Source organism: Leptonychotes weddellii, chromosome 7, assembly GCF_054177405.1.
Source record: "Leptonychotes weddellii isolate Sample4059 chromosome 7, ASM5417740v2, whole genome shotgun sequence".
Classification (NCBI taxonomy): domain Eukaryota; kingdom Metazoa; phylum Chordata; class Mammalia; order Carnivora; family Phocidae; genus Leptonychotes; species Leptonychotes weddellii.
The window spans coordinates 75367472-75390925 of NC_138375.1; the positions used below are offsets into that span (position 1 = coordinate 75367472).

The 23454-nt window shown below is 38.7% G+C and overlaps 1 long non-coding RNA gene across 2 annotated transcripts in view; it reads right to left on the reverse strand.

The window, feature by feature from the left end:
* Positions 1–23454, reverse strand: part of LOC145722651 (uncharacterized) — a 95591-nt gene that overhangs the window by 70499 nt on the left and 1638 nt on the right. For both annotated transcript variants that reach the window (XR_014147055.1, XR_014147056.1), the window contains exon 2: positions 11372–11418. This is a non-coding gene — a long non-coding RNA (uncharacterized LOC145722651). The remainder of the gene's footprint in view (positions 1–11371; positions 11419–23454) is intronic.

The following is a 23454-nucleotide window of genomic DNA, read 5'->3' on the forward strand; positions in this document are numbered from 1 at the left end:
TACTTCAAGACGGCAATGTAGAAAGATCCTGACCTCCTCTCATGGACACATTGAATCTACAGCTACACATGGTACAATTCCTCTGGAAAAAAACTAAAAACTAGCTAAGCAACAGCTACACATCAGGCAAATGAGAAAAATACCACATCAAAGCAGGTAGGAAAGACTGAAACACACGCTAACCATAAAACCAACCCCTGGCTTGAAAATGTACACTCGGGAGGGAACTCAAAACCCATAGCTTCTCCCTAAAGAGAGAACGGTTTGAACCCCAAATGGGGCACTTCAACTTTTAAGACCTTCACCTAAGAGATGAGCCCCCAAAACATCTAGCTTTGAAAAACAATGGGGCTTATAAATACAAGACATACAACCCTACAGTGATCTGAAAAATGAGTCTTAAAGGACTGATACACTCAGACTTACCTGTCCCACACCCAGGCTCAGAAGCAGCTGTTCATGCCCAAATTTTATGTGGAAGAATCTCATTTGCTAATCTAAAAGCACCACAATGCATTGCATTCCTGAGTTTTTTCAAAAGCCTAGGCCTTTCCCCACCCCCAAAGTGGGCAGCATCATTACACCCCCCTTTGCTGCTCTGTAAACTGTGGGCATCATCTTTTTTCTTCTTTCCAGTGGGCACCACCTTTACAAACCCCTCAGCCTTGCTCTAGCTGGTGGACACCATCTACACACTCTCCCTTTGCTGCACTGAAGAGTGCCATTATCTTCCAGAGGGGAACTGTTACACCTTTTGGTACCCCAGTTTTTATGAATGTCACCCAGGGGATGCTCTTTCTTCGCCTGACTGTGGAGACTGGGGGGAAGGTTGTGTTCCTGGGTGCTATGGGACTGTAACAATTGGAGAGACCATTCTTGGCAGATTACCATTCCCAGGGCACTACACAGAGAGCAGATGAGCAGATGATCAACCCCCCCACCCCCATACTCCCCCACCAACACACAGCAGTCTTTCTGGGAAGGAGGCTTACCTGCTTGTTTAGGAGCTTAGGCCTAAGAGGCAGGCTTTTGCTTTGGCACTGATCTAGGGTCCTATGGAGAAGCTCTCAGGGAACAGAGGCCAGTAAATGAAATCTTTGTGCTCTCTCTCTCTGCCTCACTCCAACTCACTGTTATCTCCCAGGAAGGAGCTTATGTCCTTGTCTAGCATCACAGTTTTTGTGGCTGCCATCAGGGTTCAGCTCTACATCACCTGGCTCTGGTAGTCAGTGGGGCTTATGGTCACAGTTCCCACAGGAAACTAAGCAATGGAGGAGTTCTTAAATAGCTGCCATTCTCAGGGCACAGAAAAAGGCAAAGGAGCCAGGAGTTCAATCTTCTGTCAACAAGGCCTATTAGTTTATCATCACAGCTGCAACCTGAGGGGCAGGCTTCTAATTCAAAACACATCTCAGGGCTATCTGTAATCCTTTCCAGAAACCTTGAAAGATGGGCACTATCTTCCTACTCTCCATCTACCATGCACCAGAGCACTGGTATCTTTTGGAAGGGAAATTGTACACACATCTGATAAAGTGATTTTACTTCTGGTGCTCTGGTCTTTTCTGCTGCCATGCAGGGGATGCCCCTTCACTGTCTGGCTCTGGTGCCCAGGGGAAGCTTATGTTCCTGGGTCCCACAGGACTGCAACAATCAGAGAGACAGTTCTGGGAAGGCTACCACGCCAAGGGCACAGCAGAGACAGAAGACTAAAACATATTTTCAGAATTTCTGTGAAAGAGGCCTTTTTACTTGTCCTGGAGCTTCAGGCTGAGGGGCAGGCTTCAGGTCTGGCACACATCTAGACGTCTATGGAGATGCTCATAGGTAGCATTCGCCAGGAGACACTCTACGTCAGCCTTGCTACAGCTTGCCAGAATCTCCCAGAAAGGAGCTTATACACTCATCTGGAGCTACAATTTTTGCAGCTTCTGCCCAGATTAACTCCTCTAGATACCCTGACTCTGGTAGCAATTGGAGCTTATGCTTGCAGTCCCAAAGAACTAGAAAAATTTGCTTACTTTAAAACTTGCTGCTTGAGACACCATCAGCCTGAGACAAATCAACAAGGAAACATCAGCCTGAAACATCACATTACACCAGATGGACTTAAAGGATATATACACATTCTATCCAACAACAGAGTACACAGTCTTCTCAAATGCACATGGAACATTCTCCAGGACAGATCAAAGATTAGGCCACACAAAAAAAGTCGTAATAAATTTAATAAGAGTAAAGTCATATCAAGCATCTTTTCTGACCACAATGGTATGAAACTAGAAACCAATTACAAGAAGAAACTAGAAAATTCATGAATATGTGGTAAACAACATGCTACTGAACAACCAATGAACCAAAGAAATCAAGAGAAATAAAAAACTACATTGAGACAAATGAAAATGGAAATACAGGATACTAAAACTTATGGGATTCAGCAAAAGAAGTTCTAAGAGGGAAGTTCATAGTGATAAATGTTTATTTCAAGGTCAAGAAAAATCTCAAACAACCTACCTTTATACCTGAAGGAACTAGAAAAAGAAGAACAACACCCAAAGTTAGTAGAAAGAAGGAAATAACAAAAATCAGAAAAATAATAAATAGAGACTAAAAAGACAACAGAAAAGATGAATGAAAATAAGATCTGATTCTTTGAAAATATAAAGAAAATTAATAAAACTTTAGTCTAAGAAAAAGGGAGGACTAACATATCAGAAATGAAAGAGACTTTATATATACCAAACTATACCAAAAACTTTCTGAATTAATCAACAAATTCAGTAAAGTTGCAGGATACAAAATCAATATGCAAAAATCTGTTGCATATCTATACATTAATAATGAACTACAAGAGAAATAAAGAAAATAATCCCATTTACGATGCCATCAAAAAGAATAAAATACCGGGGCGCCTGGGTGGCTCAGATGGTTAAGCATCTGCCTTCTGCTCAGGTCATGATTGCAGGGTCCTGGGATCGAGCCCCTCATCAGGCTCCCTGCTCTTTAAAAAAAAAAGAATAAAATACCTAAAAATAAATTAAGCCAGAGAAGTACAAGGTCTGTGCATTCAGAACTATAAACCATTAAAACAAATAAATTGAAAAAGACACAAATAAATGGAAAGGTATTTTGTGCTAATGGATTAAAAGAATTAACACTGTTAAAATGCCCATAATTCCCAAAACAATCCTGAGAATTAATGTAATCCCTATCAAAGTACTGATTATATTTTTCACAAAAATAGAACGAATAAGCAATCCTAAAATTTGAACCATAAAAGACCTTGAATATCAAAAGCAATCTTGAGAAAGAACAACAAAGCTGGAGGTATATTTCCTGATCTCAAACTCTATTACAAAACTATAGTTATCAAAACAGTGTGGCACTGGCATTAGAAGAGACACAAAGAACAATGGAACAGATTAGAGAGGCCAGAAATAAACCCATACTTACATGGTTAGTTTATAACAAAGAGGCCAACAATATACAATGGGAAATGGACAGTCTCTTCAATAAATGGTGTTGGGAAAACTGGGCAGTCACGTGCTAAAGAGTAAAACTGGACCTATATCTTATACCATAAACAAAAATCAACTCAAAATGGATTAAAGCTTTATGTAAGACCCAAACCATAAAACTTTATTTATTTATTTATTTATGGGGGTAGGGGCAGAGGGATATGGAAAGAGAAAATCTTAAGCAGGTTCCATGCCCAGTGCAGAGCCCAACACGGTGCTCAATCTCACAACCTGAGATCATGACCTGAACAGAAATCAAGAGTTGGACGCTCAACCAACTGAACCACCCAGGCACTCCCCATCCAAAAAAGTTGTAATAGAAAACACAACTGATCAGCTCCTTGACATGTCTTTGCAATAATTTTTGGAATTTGGCACCAAAAGTAAAGGCAACAAAAGTAAAAATAAACAAATGAGACTATATCAAACTAAAAATCTACACAGCAAAGGAAAACATCAAAATGAAAAGGCGACCTGTTGAATGGGAGATAATATTTGCATATTATATATCTGAGAAAAGGCTAATATTGAAAATATTTTAAAACTCATACAACTCAATAGCAAAAAAATTCTGATTGAGATGAATAGAAAATCTGAATAATTTTCCAAAGACATACAGTCTGCCAGAGGTACATGAAATGATGCTCAACATCACTAATCATCAGGAAAATGCAAATCAAAATCACAGTGAGATATTACATTATACCTGCTAGAATGTCTACTATCAAGGTAAAAAAAAAAAAAGACAAGAAATCCCAAATGTGGATAAGGATGTGGAGCATCTAAATGTGGGAATGTAAATTGGTGCGGCTACTATGGAACACAGTACGGATGTTCTTCAAGTGATTAAAAATAAAAATACCATAAGATCTAGCAAGCCACTTCTGGGTGATTATCTGAGGAAAATGAAAGCATTAACAACAACAACAACAACAAAATGCAATCCCATATTCATTTCAGCATTACTTATAATAGCCAAGACATCGAAACAATCTTAAGTGTCCACTGATAGATTCATGGATTACTAGATTAATAGTAAATGAAGAAAATGTCCACACACATATACACACACATTAGAATATTATTCAGCCACAAAAAAGACTGAAATCTTGCCATTTGTGACACTATGGATAATCCTTTTCTCAGACAGAGAAAAAGAAATACTGTATGATCTCATTTTTTTTGTGGAATCTAAAACAAAAACAAAAAAACAAAACACAAGCTCTTAGAGGAAACAGATTGGTGATGGCAGACATGGGACTGGAGGGGAGTGGGCAAAATTGATCAAAAGGTATAAACTTCAAGTTATAAAATAAATAAGATATGGGGTGTAATGTGCAGCATAATGACTATATTTAAAATTATTGTATTTCATATTTGAAAGTTGCTGAGAGGAAATCTTAAAAATTCTCATTACAAGAAAAAACACTTTAACTACGTATGGCGAAGGATGTTAATTAGACTTTTTGTGGCAGTCATCTCACAGAATATACAAATATCAAATAATTACATTGTGCACCTGAAACTAATATGATGTTATAAGTCAATTATATGTCAATTATAAAAAAGAGATGTACAGCAAAGTTCAGGCTTTAACACACCACCTCTAACCCAACCACATAGTATTAATAAGTGGAATATAAAAAATAAAAACAGAATACTGGAGCTGGGCTCAAAAGTAAAATTAACACACCAGAAATAAAAAGAGACTCCAGCTGTCCCAAACTGCACACCTGGTAGTGACTTCTAGCATAAGAGCACGAGAAACTCCGCTGACCCACTCCCCCAAATAAGAGTTCAAAAACAAAAATAAGGGCTCTGGAAATGTCCCATATGCAAACAGCAAATTAAAAAATATCTACTCCAGGGACAGCTGGGTGGCTCAGTCGGTTAAGCGGCTGCCTTCAGCTCAGGTCATGCTCCCAGGGACCTGGGATCGAGCCCCGCATCGGGCTCTCTCTGCTCAGCGGGGAGCCTGCTTCTCCCTGTCCCTCCCCACCTAGAGAACCTTTGCTATCTGTAAAGGATACTGACAATAGCTTTCAAACTTCCACAGAATAATGCTTTCTTCAGATGAATTCTTACTCTAGGAAATACAATTTATAAAACAGATATGAAGGTTAAGAAAGTTATTTAGATAGTATATATCCACTTTCTTAGAAAATTCTTAAAGCAATTCCATGGCACTTTGAAAATCACTGAGGGAAGCTTCTGTTTCAAGATGGCCACCTAAACAGAAACAACTATCTTGGGCTCAGATAAGTGTGTTTGGACTCTTTTCCCCAGCCTAACATGCTAAGAATGGTTCCTCATTGAAAGTGAACAACCTGCTTGGGAAATGTCTTCCTGGAAATAACGTGGATGTTAAGGCCTAAGGCAGAGACTGCTACTTGTACTTGCAACATCCATTCTCCCTTTGTTTTGTAAAACACAGGGTCACCTCAGATCAAGATCATATTTCCCAAGGAAGAATTAAGATGGCAGATTAGTGGGAGAACCCTGGGCTTGTTCCTTCCTTGAACACAGCTAGATCAGCATCAGAACATTTTGAACAACTAGGATATCCATCTGAGGATTAAGAAAACAGTCTACACAATTAGAGGGAAAGAACATGGCAGCTGCAAGGTTCAGAGACATGAATTAGGGGAGAGAAAAGCCGCAGTGCCATGGAGGGGGTGGGAGCCCTTTTTATGGAGAGGAAGGCGGGGGTTGGAGAGAGAGTATTGGGATCATGCAAGAAAAACACTCCCCCAGGACCACTGACTTGGGAATCAAGAGGAACTGACTAATCCAAGTTTTTTGTAAACTGTGGAGCCCAAATTCTGAGGTTTTAGAAGTCCACACCATGCACTGGAATCAAGCTGGGCGGGCAGCAGTGCCCCGGGGAGGGAGGTCGGAGGCCCAGGAGTGGATGGTGGGCAGCCTGGTGTGGGGATTCCCCTGGGTTGTGCTGGGAGAGAACCTCCTCCTTCCTGGAGTACATTTGGAAGAGGATAGATTCTCTCTCCAAGAACGACAGACCCAGTGGGTGCCACTGAGCAGCCATTCAACAGCAGGGGACAGATGCACGTGCAGAGAGCAGATAGCATGATCGCAGCTTTTTGCTATGCTGCACCATAGACTCCAGGCACCTTCATGGCCATGCAGGTGCTTTTCTGGGACAGAGCAATGCTGGGGGCAGTGCTGCGAGGTTCTCCTCCAGGGGAAGAGAGCAGGTCCATGCCTTGCTAGGTCATTTAAGATTTGGAGTTTTGAATCCTAGCCCCCCTAGCCAGAGATAAAACACAGGAGAACTGTGAGTGTAGAGGGCAGATAACCCATTCACAGCTTTTCACTGCACTGCACCATAAACTCCAGACACCATCATAGCCATGGGACGGCTTTTCTGGGACAGAGCAGCGCTGAGCAAAGCACTGCAAGGCTGTCCTCAGGGGGAGGAGAGCTGGTTCATGCCTTGCCGGGTTATTTAAGATTTGGAGTTTTGAATCCCAGCGGCACACCAGAGATAAAGCACAGGAGTACTGTGGTGCTAGACTTGCCAAAGGCCCAGGGACAGACAGGTTGAGGGCAGGGATCTGACAGAGGCTTGGGCCACAGAAAGGAAGATCGTTCGCTTTTCTGTAAGGGCCCCCTGAGCAGCAGTGGCTCCCAGTTCCCCTCCCCAGGGATAAGAGGGCAGAGTGATGCCACCTTCTACCACCACACTGCCCCCTTGCCCACCAGCACTACTGGACTTGAGAGAGAAATGCAGTGCCCCCAGTAGAGGCTGGAGCTCTTACATGAAGCCCCACCCCCCCGTGGCCTGCAGGGGCAGCTTTACTAGGGCAGATCTGACTGTGAGCCAGCCCAGTGGGACTTTCTCCCACAGGAACAACACAGACCCCCTGCATGTACTTATTGTTTTTTCCTTTTTTCTTTGAGATCAGGCTTATAGTTTTTTGTTTCTATGTTCCCTTTTCTCATGTTTTGAATTAGGCTTTTTTCTTTCTTTTTTTTTTTTTTTTTTTGAATCAAGTTTATAGTTGTTTGTTTGCTTTTTTTGTTCCTTTTCCTTATCTCTTTCTTTTTTGGACCAGTTTTTTTTTTTTCTTTTTTTCTTTTATGAGGCTTATCTTAACAAACCAATCAAAGCACACCTAGTTAAAAGCCCAAACGCTCCCCACTGCAAGCAAGGAGGAACTCCATAGATGACTGGTGGGAAAGAGCAGCTAAGACACAACAACAGAGTGCAGGCAGCATACATTAGAAACACTTCCTGAAGTGCCAGGCCCTGGAAAGTGTATGACCCATTTTTAATATAGCATTACTCTCAGGAGCAGGAAACATAATACTTCATAATATGCGAGAGACAGAAACTTAGCCAAAATGACAAGATGAAGGAATTCTCCCTAAAAGAAAGATCAAGAAGAAATAGTAGCCAAGGACTTGCTCAAAACAGATATAAGCAATACAATGGAACAAGATTTTAGAACAACAGTCATAAGAATACTAGCTGGGCTTGTAAAAAGCATAGAAGACAGCAGAGAAACCTTTGCTACAGATATAAAAGACCTAAAAAGTAGTAAGGCTTAAATAAAAAAATGTTATAACTGAGATGCAAAACTGAGTGGATATAATCACCATGAGGATGGAAGAATCAGAGTGATTAATAGATGATATAAAAGAAAAATTACAGAAAATAATGAAGCTGAAAAAAAGAGGAAAAGAAAACTATTAGATCATGAACATAGACTTAGGAACTCAGTGATTTCATAAGGGGCAAAAATATCCATATCATAGGAGTCCCAGAAGAAGAAGAATGGGAAAAAGGAGCAGAAGGTTTATTTGAAGAAATTATAGCTGAGAATTTCCCTAATCTGGGAAAGGAAACAGGCATTCAAGTCCAAGAGGCAAAGAGAACTACCCTCAACATCAACAAACAGGTCAATACCAAGATATATCATAGTGAAACTTGCAAAATACAAAGATAAAGAGAATTCTGGGGCGCCTGGGTGGCTCAGTCGTTAAGCGTCTGCCTTTGGCTCAGGTCATGATCCCAGGGTCCTGGGATCGAGTCCCACATCGGGTTCCCTCCTCAGCGGGAAGCCTGCTCTCCCTCTCCCACTCCCGCTGCTTGTGTTCCTGCTCTCGCTATCTCTGTCTCTGTCAAATAAATAATAAATAAAATCTTTATAAAAAAAAAAAAGAGAATTCTGAAAGCAGCTAGAAACAAAAGGTCCTTAACCTATAAGGGTAAACAAATATGGTTAGCAGCAAACCCATCCACAGAAACTTGGCAGGCCAGAAGACAGCAGCATGATATAGTCAATATGCTAAATGGGAAAAATACGTAGCCAAGAATACTTTATCCAGCAATGCTGTCATTCAGAATAGAAGGAGAGAGAGAGAGTTTCCAAGACAAGCAAAAACTAAAGGAGTTCATGAACACTAAATCAGCTCTGCAAGAAATATTAAAGGGGACACTTTGAGCAGGAAAGAAAGAACCAAAAGCAGCAAAGACTAGAAAGTAATAGAGACAATCTAGAGGGACAGCAACCTTACAGGTAATACAATGGCAGTAAATTCATATCCACCAATAATTACTCTGAATGTAAATGGACTAAATGCTCCAGTCAAAAGGCATATGGTATCAGAATGGACCAAAAAACAAGGCCCATTGATATGCTGCTTACAAGACACACATTTAAGACCCAAAGACACCTCCAAATTGAAAGTGAAGGGGTAGAGAACCATTTATCATGCTAATGGACATCAAAAGAAAGATGTAATAGCCCTACTTATATAAGACAAACTAGATTTTTTCTTTTTTTGATTATTTTTTTTATTTATTATGTTCAATTAGGCAACATATAGTACATCATTAGTTTTTGATGTAGTGTTGGACAAACTAGATTTTAAAACAAAGACTATAATAAGAGGTGAAGAAGGGCACTATATCATAATAAAGGGGTCTAGCCAACAAGATCTAACAATTGTAAATATTTAGGCCCCCAACTTGGGAGCAGCCAAATATATAAATCAATTAATAACTTAAAAAATCTCATTGATAGGGGCGCCTGGGTGGGTCAGTCATTAAGCATCTGCCTTCGGCTCAGGTCATGGATCCCAGGGTCCTGGGATCGAGCCCCGCATCGGGCTCCCTGCTCCACGGGAAGCCTGCTTCTCCATCTCCCACTCCCCCCTACTTGTGTCCCCACTCTCACTGTGTCTCTGTCAAATAAATAAATAAAATCTTAAAAAAAAAACAAAACACCTCATTGATATAATATAATAATAGTAGGGGATTTTAACACCCCTCTCATAGCAACAGACAGATCATATAAGCAGAAGATCAACAAGGAAACAATGACTTTTAATGACCACACTGGACCAAATCGACTTAACAGATACATTCAAAGCATTTCATCCTAAAGCAGCAGAATACACATTCTTTTCAAGTGCACATGAAACATTCTCCAGAATAGATCATATATGGGTCACAAAGTAGGCCTCAACCAGTACAAAAAGATTGAGACCATACCATGCATATTTTCAGACAACACTATGAAACTTGAAGTCAACCACAAGAAAAAAAATTGGAGGGGCGCCTGCGTGGCTCAGTCGTTAAACGTCTGCCTTCGGCTCAGGTCATGATCTCAGGATCCTGGGATCGAGCCCCGCATCAGGCTCCCTGCTCAGCGGGAAGCCTGCTTCTCCCTCTCCTACCCCTCCTGCTTGTGTTCCCTCTATCGCTGTGTCTCTCTCTGTCAAATAAATAAAAAAAAAATCTTTAAAAAAAAAAAAAGAAAAAAATTGGAAAGACCACAAATACATGGAGGTTAATGAACATCCTACTAAAGATGAATGGGTTAACCAGGAAATTAAAGAAGAAATAAAAAAAAAAAATACAGGAAGCAAATGAAAACGAAAACAGGACAGTCTAAAACCTTTGGGATGCAGCAAAAGCATTCCTAAGAGGTAAGTATACAGCAATACAGGCCTTCCTCAAGAAACAACAAGCACAACAAAAAAAGTCTCAAACATACAATCTAAACTTATACCTAAAGGAGCTGGGAAAAGAATGGCAAATAAAGTCTAAACGCAGCAGGAGAAGAGAAATAGGATTAGAGCAGAAATCAATGATTTGGAAAAAAAAAAAAAAGAAACAGTAGAACAGATCAACAAAGCTAGGACCTGATTCTTTGAAACAATTAGTATGATTGATAAACCCCTAGACAGACTTATCAAGAAGAAAAGAGAAAGGATCCAAATAAATAAAATCATGAATGAAAGAGGAGAGATCACAACCAACACTGAAGAAATACAATTATAAGATAATATTATGAGCAACTATATGCCAACAAATTAGGCAATCTGGAAGAAATGGATAAATTCCTAGATACATAAACTACCAAAACTGAAACAGGAGGAAATAGCAAGTTTGACCCATAACCAGAAAAGAAGTCAAATCAGTAAGCAAAAGCTTCCCAACAAACACGAATCCAGGGCTGTATCGCTTCCCAGGGGAATTCTACCAAGCATTCACTGGGTGTTATATGCAACTAATGAATCATAATCATTGAACACTACATCAAAAACTAATGATGTACTATATGTTGGCTAATTGAATTTAAATACATTTTGAAAAAATTTAAAAAAAACTAATCTTCTGAAACTGTTCCAAAAAATAAAAATGGAAGGAAAACTTCCAAACTCATTCTATGAGGCTATCATTGCTTTGGTCCCCAAACCAGACAAAGACCCCACTAAAAAGGAGATTTACAAAACGAATATCTCTGATGAACGTGGATGTAAAAATTCTCAACAAGATACTAGCTAATCAAATCCAACAGTACATTAAAAGGATTACTCACCACGACCAAGTGGGATTTATTCCTGGGCTCCAGGGGTGGTTTAATATCTGCAAATAAATCAACATGATATGCCACATTAATAAAAGAAAGGGTAAGAACCATATGATCCTCTCAATAAATGCAGAAAAAGCAGTTGATAAATTACAACATCCTTCCTTGATAAAAATACCCAAGAAATTAGGGATAGAAGGAACATACCTCAACATCAAAAAGGCCATATGTGAAAGACCCACAACTACCACCATCCTTAATGGGAAAAACTGAGAGCTTTTCCTCTAAGATCAGGAACATGACAGGGATGTCTACTCTCACCACTGTTGTTCAATATACTACTTGAAGTACTAGTGTCAGCAATCAGACAACAAAAAGAAAAAAAAGGTAACCGAATCAGCAAGGAAGAAGTCAAGCTTTCACTCTTCACAGACAACATGACAGTCTATATATAAAACCTGAAAGACTCCACCAAAAATTTGCTAGAACTGATATATAAATTCAGCAAAGTTGCAGGATATAAAATCAACTTACAGAAATCTGTTGCATTTCTATATACCAATAATGAATCAGAAGAGAAATCAAGGAATCGATCCCATTTACAATTGCACAAAAACCCACAAGAAACCTAGGGATAAACCTAACCAAAGAGTCAAAAGATATGCACTACGAAAACTATAGAACACTTATGAAAGAAAATGAAGAAGACATAAAGAAATGGAAAAACATTCCATGCTCATGGACTGGAAGAACAAATATCATTAAAATGTGTATACTACCGAAAGTAATCTACACATTGAATGCAATCCCTACCAAATAACACCAGCATTTTTTACAGAGCTAGAAGAAACAATCCTAAAATTTGTATGGAACCAGAAAAGACCCTGAAAGGAATGTTGAAAGAGAAAATTGAAGCTGGAGGCATCACAATTCCGGACTTCAAGCCATATTACAAAGCTGTAATCATCAAGACAGCATGATACTGGCACAAAAACAAACACATGGATCAACTGAACAGAATAGAGAACCTAGAAGTGGACCCACAACTATATGGTCAACTAATCTTCAACAAAGCAGGAAAGAATATCCAATGGAAAAAAGACAGTCTCTTCAACAATTGGTGTTGGGAAAATTGAGCAGCCATACTTAGAAGAATGAAACTGGACCATTTTCTTACATCATATACAAAAATAAACTTAAAATGGATGAAAGACCTAAATGTGAGACAGGAATCCATCAAAATCCTAGAGGAAAACACAGGCAGTAACTAACGTCTTTGACATTAGCCGTGGCAACTTCTTTCTAGGTATGTCTCTTGAGGCAAGGGAAACAAAAGCAAAAATGAACTATTGGGACTTCACCAAAATAAAAAGCTTCTATACAGCAGAGTAAACAATCAACAAAACTAAAAGGCAACCCACAGAAGATATTTACAAATGATGTATCAGATAAAGGGCTAGAGCCCAAAGTCTATAAAGAAATTTTCAATCTCAACACTCAAAAAATAAATAATCCACTTAAGAAATGGGCAGAAGACACAGACATTTCTCCAAAGAAAACTTACAAATGGCTAATAGACACATGAAAAAATGCTCAACATCACTCATCATCAGTGAAATACAAATTAAAATCACAATGAGATACCACCCCACACCAGTCAAAATGGCTAAAATTAACAACTTTGGAAACAACAGATGTTGGTGAGGATGCAGAGAAAGAAGAACCCTCTTACAATGTTAGTGGGAATGCAAACTGGTATAGCCACTCTGGAAAATCGTATGGACATTCCTCATAAAGTTAAAAATAAAACTACCCTATGAGCCAGCAATTGCATTATTAGGTATTTATCCAAAAGATACACAAATACTGATTCAAAGGGGCACATGCACCCCAATGTTTATAGCAGCACAATAGCCAAAGTATGGAAAGAGCCCAGATGTCCAACTGGCTGATGAATGGGTAATATATATCCCATGATTTCCCTCATATGTAGAATTTAAGAAACAAAACAGATGAACATAGGGGAAGGGAAGGAAAAATAAGATAAAAACAGAGAGGGAGGCAAACCATAAGAGACTCTTAACTATAGAGAACAAACTGAAGGTTGCTGCAGGGGAGGTGGGTGGCAGGATAGGCTAAAAGGGTGATGGGCTTAAGGAGGGCACTTGTGATAAGCACTGGATGTTATATGTAAGTGATCACTAGATTCTACTCTTGAAACTAATACTAACTACATTGCATGTTAACTAATTTGAATTTAAATACAATCCTGAGGAAAAAATAAAATCTTTATCAAAAGCTCTTAAAAAAAAAAAATCACATTTCCAAGTACTTAGTAGCATAGTAGTTATGTGTGACTGCATGTCTAAGTACTGATCGAGAAGATGTAAACAAAAATGGTGCAAGCAACTTCTCACAAATTCTCAAGGGGTATTTTTTCTCTTCCTTTTGGCTGGGATGTGAGCATAACAGAAACTGGAGTAGCCATTTTGGCTAGATGAAGATGGCACATGATAAGCTTGACAGAACCACAAAAATATAGAAACCTCGGTCACTGTAAAGCCATAAAAGTCCTAGGTTGTCTACACTTAATGTGAATGAGAAATGAACTTCCATCTTGTTTAAACTGGTTATTTGGGTTTCTTAAATCACAAACAGCGAATTCTTAATATCTTAACAAATATATGATATGGGAGAAAAATATCACATAATAAAGCCTAAGGTTACACTGTGCCTCTGAGAAAGATTAAAATTGGCTAGGAGTGTGTGGGGGGGTGCAGAACAACAGACCAGGAGGGAAATTCTCCTACATAACAAAGCCCTTCTTAGTTAGATAACTGGGGAAGACATCAGCTTACCTCTGTTTTTCAGCCCTGTAGCCTTAAGGGCACTATGACTACTAAAGGCCTTACCTATTGACTCAAAGACACATTTTTCCCCTTGTTTAGAAAACATACCTCTGCCTATATAACTACAGAAAAAAAAAACTACTATGAAACACTCTGAGATGCACTTTTAAAAAAAGCCAAATCAAAGGCTTGAAAGAAGACGGACAGTTATGTGATAAAGCAAGTCGAGGAAAATGTTAACAGTATAATCTAGGAGGTGGAGATACCTTTTAACCTTCTGTATACTTGTAAATTTTCATGATAAAATATTGGAAAGAAAAACATTCTAGTTACTGCTAAACTAGTCAACATAACCCATTTTATGAAGACATAAACAGAAAGCCGGAATCACCAAACCAATAAAATTAAAGGATCATGATAAACAGAATATCCAACCTTAAAGAAAAAAGAGATGGTTCAGGAAACAGAAAATAACTTTCTGATGATATTGCAGAACATAAAATAGCACTCTTCTATGAAAAATAAGCAATCAGAAAATAAATATTTCTTGAAAATTAAAAATAAAGTATCTGAACCTTCAAAAAAATTCACTGACTAAAAACTGACTTGGTCATCTGGAATTTAAGTAACACTGAGTTAAAATTTACTGAGTAGAAGGCACCAGTCTAAGCTCCTCACACATCAGTGCCACCATCATCATTCATTTGGATGAACCCAAGAGCCTCCTAAATTATCTACAGACTTCTACACTGACCCCTTTCAGTCAATTTTTAGAGGTGCCATAGCAATCCTTTTACAATCAGATCATGTCTCTCCTCTATTCAAAGTTCTCCAGGACTCCCCTTTTAATTCAGAGCAAAAAGTCTTTTTAAAGTGGCCTACAAGATCTGGTCTTCTGCTTTCACCCATCCCTCTTACCTCTTTTCTTGCCTTTTTCCCCTCCAGCCACACTGGCCTCCTTAGAACTTCTTAAATATGCCAGGCACACTCCAACCTTCATATGCTTTTGTTCTAGCTTTTGCACCACAGAAAGGTTTCACCTTTTCTAGACCTTCATACAAATGAATTTAGATAGTATATACTTTTTCATGTAAGGCTTCTTTCACTGGGCATGTTTTGAGATTTATTCATACTGTATGTATCAGTGACTTGTTCCTTTCTATTACTGAGTACAGGCATATACCTCAGAGGTACTGCAGGTATGGTTCTAGACCACCACAATAAAGTGAATGTCACAATAAAGTGAGACAAATGAATTTTTTGGTTTCCCAGTACATATTAAAGTTATATTTACACTATCCTGTAGTCTACTAAGTGTACAATATCATTATGTCTAAAAAAATGTACATACCTTAATTAATATATTGTTGCTAAAAAATGCTAACCATTATCTGAGCTTTCAGTGAGTCATAATCTCTTTGCTAGGGGAAGGTCCTGCCTCCATGTTGATGGCCGCTGCTTGATCAGGGAGATAACTGCTGAAGGTTGGGGTCTTATTTCTCAAAATAGGACAATGAAGTGTGCATCATCGGCTCCTCCTTTTACAAACAATTTCTCCTCCTTTTACAAACAATTTACAAACAATTTCTACAAACAATTTCTACACAATGAAGTGTGCATCACCGGCTCCTCCTTTTACAAACAATTTCTACATAGCACATGATGTTGTTTGATAGCATTATATACACAGAACTTCTTTTAACTGGAGTCAATCCTCTCAAACCCTATTGTTGCTTTATCAACTAAGTTCATATAATAATCTAAATCCTTTGTTGTCATTTCAAAAGTCTTCCTAACATCTTCACCAAGAGTATATTCCATCTAAAGAAATTACTTTCTTTGCTCATGCTTAAGAAGCAACTCCTCATCCATTAAAGTGTCATAATGAGGGCGCCTGGGTGGCTCAGTCGTTAAGCGTCTGCCTTCAGCTCAGGTCATGATCCCAGGGTCCTGGGATCGAGCCCCACATCGGGCTCCCTGCTCGGCAGGAAGCCTGCTTCTCCCTCTCCCACTCCTGCTGCTTGTGTTCCTGCTCTGTCTCTGTCAAATAAATAAATAAAATCTTAAAAAAAAAAAAGTGTTATAATGAGATTGCAACAATTCAGTCATATATCCAGGCTCCACTTCTAGTTCTCCTGCTATTTCCACTACACCAGCAATTACTTCCTCCACTAAATTTTGAGCTCCTCAAAGTCAACCACGGAATCAACTTCTTCCAAACTCTTGTTCTTGAAGATATTTTTACCTTTTCCCCACAGATCATGATTGTTCTTTATGGCATCCAGAATGTTGAATCCTTTCCAGGTTTTCAAATGACTTTGCCCAGATCCATCAGAGAACTCCTTATCTATGGCACCGATAGCCTTAAGAAATGCAGTTCCCATGTAACACTTGAAAGTTGAAACTGCTCCTTGATCCATGGGCTAAAGAATGGATGTTGTGTTAGTAGGCTTGAAAACATTAATTTTGTTGGACATCTCTGCCAGAATTCTTGGATGACCAGGTGCATTGTCAATGAACAGTAATATTTTGAAATAAGTCTTTTTTTTTTTTTTTTTTTCTGAGCAGTGTGAAGAGTGAAGAGACTTAAAATATTCAGTAAACCGGGCGCCTGGGTGGCTCAGATGGTTAAGCGTCTGCCTTCGGCTCAGGTCATGATCCCAGGGTCCTGGGATCAAGTCCCACATCGGGCTCCCCGCTCAGCGGGGAGCCTGCTTCTCCCTCTGACCCTCTCCCCTCTCGTGCTGTTTCTCTCTCGCTCACTCTCTAAAAAATAAATAAAATCTTTAAAAAAAAAAATATTCAGTAAACCCTGCAAATAGATGTGCCATCAGCGAGGCTTTGTTGTCCCATTTATAGAACACAGGCAGAATAGATTTAAGATAACTCCTAAGGGCCCAAGGATTTTCAGAATGGTAAATAAGCATTGACTTCAACTTAAAGTTACCAGCTCATGGCCCCTAATAAGGGAGTCAGCCTGCCTGCCCTTGGAAGCTTTGAAGCCAGGCATTGACTTCTCTCTAGCTATAAAATCCCAGATAGCATCTTCTTCCAATATAAGGTTGTCTACATAGAAAATGTTGTTTAGTGTAAATGCCTCCATGAGTTATTTTAGCTAGATCTTTCAGATAACTTGCTGCTTCATCTTGAACTTTTATGTTATAGAGACGACTTCTTTCCTTAAACCTCATGAGCGAACCTCTACTAGCTTCCAACTTATCTTCTGCTGCTTCCTTACCTCTCCCAACCTTCATAGAATTGAGGACAGTAGAGCTTTGCTCTGGTGTAGGTTTTGGCTTGAGGGAATATTATGGCTGATGTGATCTTCTATCCAGACCATTAAAATTTCCTCCATATTGGCAAGACGGCAGTTTCACTTTCTTATCATTTGTGTTTTCCCTGGAGTGGGAAGACCTTTTAATTTCCTTTAAGACCTTTTCCTTTGCCTTCACAACTTGTCTAATTGTTTGACCCAAGAGGCCTAGCTTTCAGCCTATCTTGGATTTCAACATGCCTTCTTTACTAAGCTTAATCATTTCTAGCTTTTGATTTAAAGTGAGAGATGTGCAATTCTTTCTTTACTTGAACACTTAAAGGCCACTATAGGGTTACTAATTGGCTTAATTTCACCATTTTTGTGTCTCAGGGAATACGAAGGTCTGAGGAGAGGGAGAGACGGGAATGGCTGGTTGGTGGAGCAGTCGGGAGACACCCAATCAGTTAAGTTCACCGTCTTATATGGGAATGGTATGTAGCACCCCAAAACAATTACAATAGCAACATCAAAGATCACTGATCACAGATCACCATAACCAATATAATGAAAAAGTTTAAAGTAATTGTTAGAATTACCAAAATGTGACAGTTATGAAGGGAGCAAATGCTGTTGGAAAAATGGTGTTAATAGACTTGCTCAATGCAAGGCTGCAACAGACTCTTAATTTGTAAAAAATACATTATCTTCAAAGCACAGTAAAGTAAGGTATACCTGTAAGTATTCTATTACAATATGATGGACACCTGGATTATTTATAGTTTAGGGCTATTATGAATAAAACTTCTATGAACATTCTTACACATTGTAATTATTGGCTTTTTAGCTATACCTCTGCTTTTTTTTTTTTTTTTAGTGGTTCCTCTAAGTATTAAATATATACCCTTAACTTTCTAGAGTGTTTAGGTCCATTTACTTCTTCCCTCATCCTGCCCTAGGTAATACAGCTTTCCTATGTATTACATCAACAGATCTAATAAACTTCACCAGATAATGCTAAAATTTTTGTTTTAAAGTTCTATGTATTTTAATGAAATTAAGAGGAAAAATAATATATTTACTGAGGTGTTTTCTATTTCTGATGCTTCTTCTTTCTCAAGATCCTAATCTCCATATGGTTTTATTTCCCCTCCATTAGCATTTCTTGAAGATCTGCTTATGGTACAGTCTGTTATTTTTGTTTCACCTGAAAATGTCTATTTCACCATTCTTGAAGGTATTTCACTAGATAGAGAATTCTGGACTGACTACCTTTTTATTTGAGCACTTGAAAGATGATCCAATCTCTTCTGGCTTCCACTGCTTCTGATGAGAAGACAGTGATCATATAGATCATTGTTCTATATACATATGTCTTTTTATTCTGTCTGCTTTCAAAATCTTCTCTGTAATGTTGTTTTTGAGAAATCTGTGTTATGCATAGGTAGGATACAAATGTATTTGTATCTATCTATCTCCAAGTTCATGGACTCTCTCCTCACAATCTCCATTCTGCTGTTAAGCCCAAGCAGTGGATTTTTTAAAATTTCATATTATTTTCCCATAACAGAATTTCCATTTGGTTCTTTATTACACTTTTAATGTCTCTCCTGAGATTTCCTGTATTTTCATTCTGTATGAGTATACTTTCCTCTCTGTCATTAAGCATAGTTATAATAGCTTTTTAAAGTCTTGTTTGATGATTCCAATGAGTCATCTTGAGATCAGTTCCATTGTGTCTTTTCTCTTCAGAATGGGTAACTATGTTGGGGGAGTCTTCAGGACCATGCCTACCTTTGGAGATTAACTAGAACTCACAGGACTCATTACATACTTGTACTCATAGCTAAGATTTATTACAGTATGTAGTGTGTGTGTAAGAAAGCTCATTATAAGGATGTGGCAATGTATCTTAAAAGCCTACTGACCACATTTAACATCCAATATATCAAGTTTCATTGAATACTGAGAGGGAGAGTAAGTTTCTGAGGATATTTGGGCATAACCAGGTTGCCCGCAATGGCAACATCAGTACATAAGAGGATTAGAATGAAGAAGAGTGAGATAAGTTTTGTGCTTATAGAAGTAATCGTAGAAAATCAGAAATAATTTCAGACTAGATATAAGCTGGAAGGGAAAGTTAATAAAAGAGAAAAAGTACCAGGAAGAGACTGAAGAATTACTCAGTAGTAATAACCCAATGAGGAAGTACCATTCCAACCTTGAAAACATGATTTTTATAGATATTACATAAGATTTTAAACTTTATAGTTTCTGTAACATAAATATTTGGATGTAACTGATATATTGTATGTGCAGCACTTGGGTGATGTGGGATAACAAGCAGTAAAACCTAGATTTTTTCCTACTACTACAATCCAAACCTGCTTTGTCAGATCTTCTTCCCTATCCCTGGATTTTATGCTAGGCATGCATTATGGCATTTCTGGTCACAGCAGGATATTTTCAAATGTCTAATTTTTTTAAAAAAAATTTATTGTTATGTTAATCACCATACATCATTAGTTTTTGATGTAGTGTTCCATGATTGTTTGTGCATAACACCCAGTGCTCCATGCAGAACGTGCCCTCTTTAATACCCATCACCAGGATAACCCATCCCCCCACCGCCCTCCCCTCTAGAACCCTCAGTTTGTTTTTCAGAGTCCATCGTCTCTCATGGTTCATCTCCCCCTCCGATTTCCCCCCCTTCATTCTTCGTGGAATATGATCTCAAAGTCACTTTAAATGTTTTCTATTCTTGGCCCCATTGCTTCCTTCATTTCTTTAATGTTTTGTCTTCCACTCTTTTCTGCCTTCTCTGATTTTAATTGGACATTTTATGTGATTTCAGTTTCTTTCCTCTCCCCCCTCAGCATATGACTTTTTTTAAACTTTTAAAGCAGTTGCCCTAGAGTACGCAATATACATTGACAACTTATCTAAGCCCACTTTCAAATTAACACTATATACCTTCATAGATAGTGAAAGTGCAGAGTATTTTCAATTCCTCCCTCCTGTCCTTTGTAACAGTGCAGTCATTCATTTCACCTATCCACAAGTACTAATTATAGAACACAATGTTGACAGTATTATTTTGAACAGTATTATCTGTCATATTAATTTAGAATAAGAAAAACAGATTTAATTTTACCTTTATTTATTCCTTAATTTTTTTTTTAAATGTAGAACCAAGTTTCCAACATTTCTATCCCTTTGAAGAACTTCTTTTAACATTTCTTGCAGTTCAGGTTCACTGGTGATAGTTTCCCTCCATTTTTGTTTGTCTAAAACTGTCTTTATTTTTCTTCTACTTTTTTAAGAATAATTTCACTGGATATCAAAATCCATGCTTTTTTTTTTCTTTCAACACTTTAAATATTTCATTCTACTCTGTTCTTGCATAGTTTCTGAAGATAAGTCCAATGTAATTCTTATCCCCTTTTCTCTGTAGGCAAGGTTGTTTTTCCCCTGTCTGGCTTCAAGATTTTCTTGTTCTTGATTTTTTGCTGTTTAGAATATATATGTCCAGGTATAGATTTTTTCTTATTTATCCAGTTTGCAGTTCTCTATGCTTCCTGGATCTGTGGGTTTTGTGTCTGCGTTAATTTTAGAAAATTCTCAGTCATTATTTCTTCAAATAGTTCTTTTCTTCCTTTCTTTCTTACTTCTCCTTCTAGGTTTCCTATTATGCCTATGTTACACGTTTTGTCATTTCCCTGGAGTACTTGGATACTCTCTTATTTTTTTCATTTTTTTTCTCTTTGCATTTCAGTTTTATAACTTTTTTTTTAAGATTTTATTTATTTGTTTGACAGAGAGAGATAGTGAGAGCAGGAACACAAGCAGGGGGAGTGGGAGAGGGAGAAGCAGGCCTCCCGCCGAGTAGGGAGCCTGATGCGGGGCTCAATCCCAGGACCCTGGGATCGTGACTTGAGCCGAAGGCAGACGCTTAATGACTGAGCCACCCAGGCACGCCAGTTTTATAACTTTATACTGACATATTTCAACCTACATTTTCTACTTGGCTGTGTCCAGTATACTTATGAGCCAATCAAAGATATTTTTCATTTCCGTTCATGTGTTTTAGTTTTCTAGCATTTCCTCTTGATTCTTCCTTAGTGTTTTCATTTCTCTGTTTATAGTCCCCTTCTGTTCCTACATGTTGTACACTTCCCCCCACAACTTCAAAGACTAGAGTGGGATGGGGTTGAGTATTTTCATTCCTCTAGATTGATAAACCTCCAGTTGGTTAGGTAAAATAGTTTCCCTTAACGGCAGGGTTGATAAAGAAAACAGATAGCTCTAGGCATATTTCAAAATGGCCACTTATCCTCTTCCCCTGACAGAAGAGGATTTTTCTCCTATTTTCACAGTAAAAACCTGGCAGCGCTTCTAAAGGTAAAATTCAGGAAAATGTGGGTGGTCTCCCTATCCCCACAAGTGGAACCACTTGAGGTTTTTAACTCTCAAGCTAGTTCATGAGTTTAAATTCTCATGGTAGTCCACAGTGAGCCTTCAGCAATTTATCAATTGCAGTTTAGGGTGTTCCTACCCATACTGACTCCTGCTGCCAACTTCTGCTCCCTCTAAACTGTGCTCTTTAATTGCCTGTCTCTCCAATTTGGGAGTCAGTAATTTTCCTGCTGACCTCAATCTTTCATGGATCTAGAAAGAGTTGCTGATTTTTAGTTCAGCTTTTTTCTTATTGTGAGGATGGAAGTGACTGACCAAGCTCCAAACTCTTTACATATTGGACTGGAAGCCTCTAACTTACTTTAAAGTGTCCTCTTTCCTAGCATAGGCCTGACCCACAAATATGACTGGAAGGAAGAGGGTAAATCTGTTTTGTCTTGGTTCCACCACATTTTACTTCTCTGTGTCCCACACTCAACTCTGTTACCTTGAAGTCCATTAGCATCAGCTTAGGGGTGGGAGAAGAAAAGGCTAAAGGAAAACCATGGTGCCCTCTGTAACAACTGCCTAAGAGCTGATGGTTTTGAACATTTTGGAGATTCACCCAAATTCTGGAACTCCAACACTGCCATTGCCAGATACACAGAATGAATGCTCCAGCCAGCATGTCAAAATTTCCATGCACATCCTCTCCTGGTGGCTTCGCACAACTTCATTCTGCTCCCTGGTTGCTTTTCCTTTCTTTCATTCTACTAGAAACACTTCACTTCTTTTTCAAAACAATTCTAGTAGTGCTACAAGTTGAAATGTGTCCCCTTGAAAAGATACAATAAAGTCCTAAGCCCAGTACCTCACAAATGACATTATTTGGCAATAAGGCCATTAGATAATCAAGTTAAAATGAAGTCACTGGGGTGTACCCCAATGCAATATGACTGAGTCCCTACACAATGGCAAAAATTTGGATGCAGAGGCAATACACAGGGAGAATGCCATGAGAATATACTGGTAGAGACTGGGATAATGCATCTACAAGCTAAGGGACATCAAAGATTCTGGCAAACCACCAGATCCTAGAAGAGGGGCATGGAAGAATATTTCCCTCCAGTGCTCAGAAAGAACCAACATTGCCTACACTTTCATCTTGAACTTCTAACTTCCAGAAATGTGAGGCAGTAATTTTTTGTTGTGAAGTCACCCAGTTTAAGGTACTTTGTTATTGGTAGTCCTTGAAAATGAATACAGCAGCCATGTACCAACATGTCTACTAGCTGTTGGGAAAACTCGACAGTTTTTATCTGTCATCACAGGCACCCTCAGTCGGTCTCTTCCCTTTAAATATTTCCAGGCAAGAGAGCTGGGTAATCACCTCTGGGACTGCCATTTCCCAAACTCCAAGGTTACTGGTCAAGCCTCACCCCACCACATCTCCAAATCTCTTACATCCCTCTTCCTCAGAGGCAGCAAGGAGTGGCCAGGGGCCAGATAATGTAGGATCTTAGAGTTTTATGAAAACAATTTTGGATTTTCTTCTACTTGAGTAGAGAAGCTCTTAAGAGTTTTGACTGGGAAAG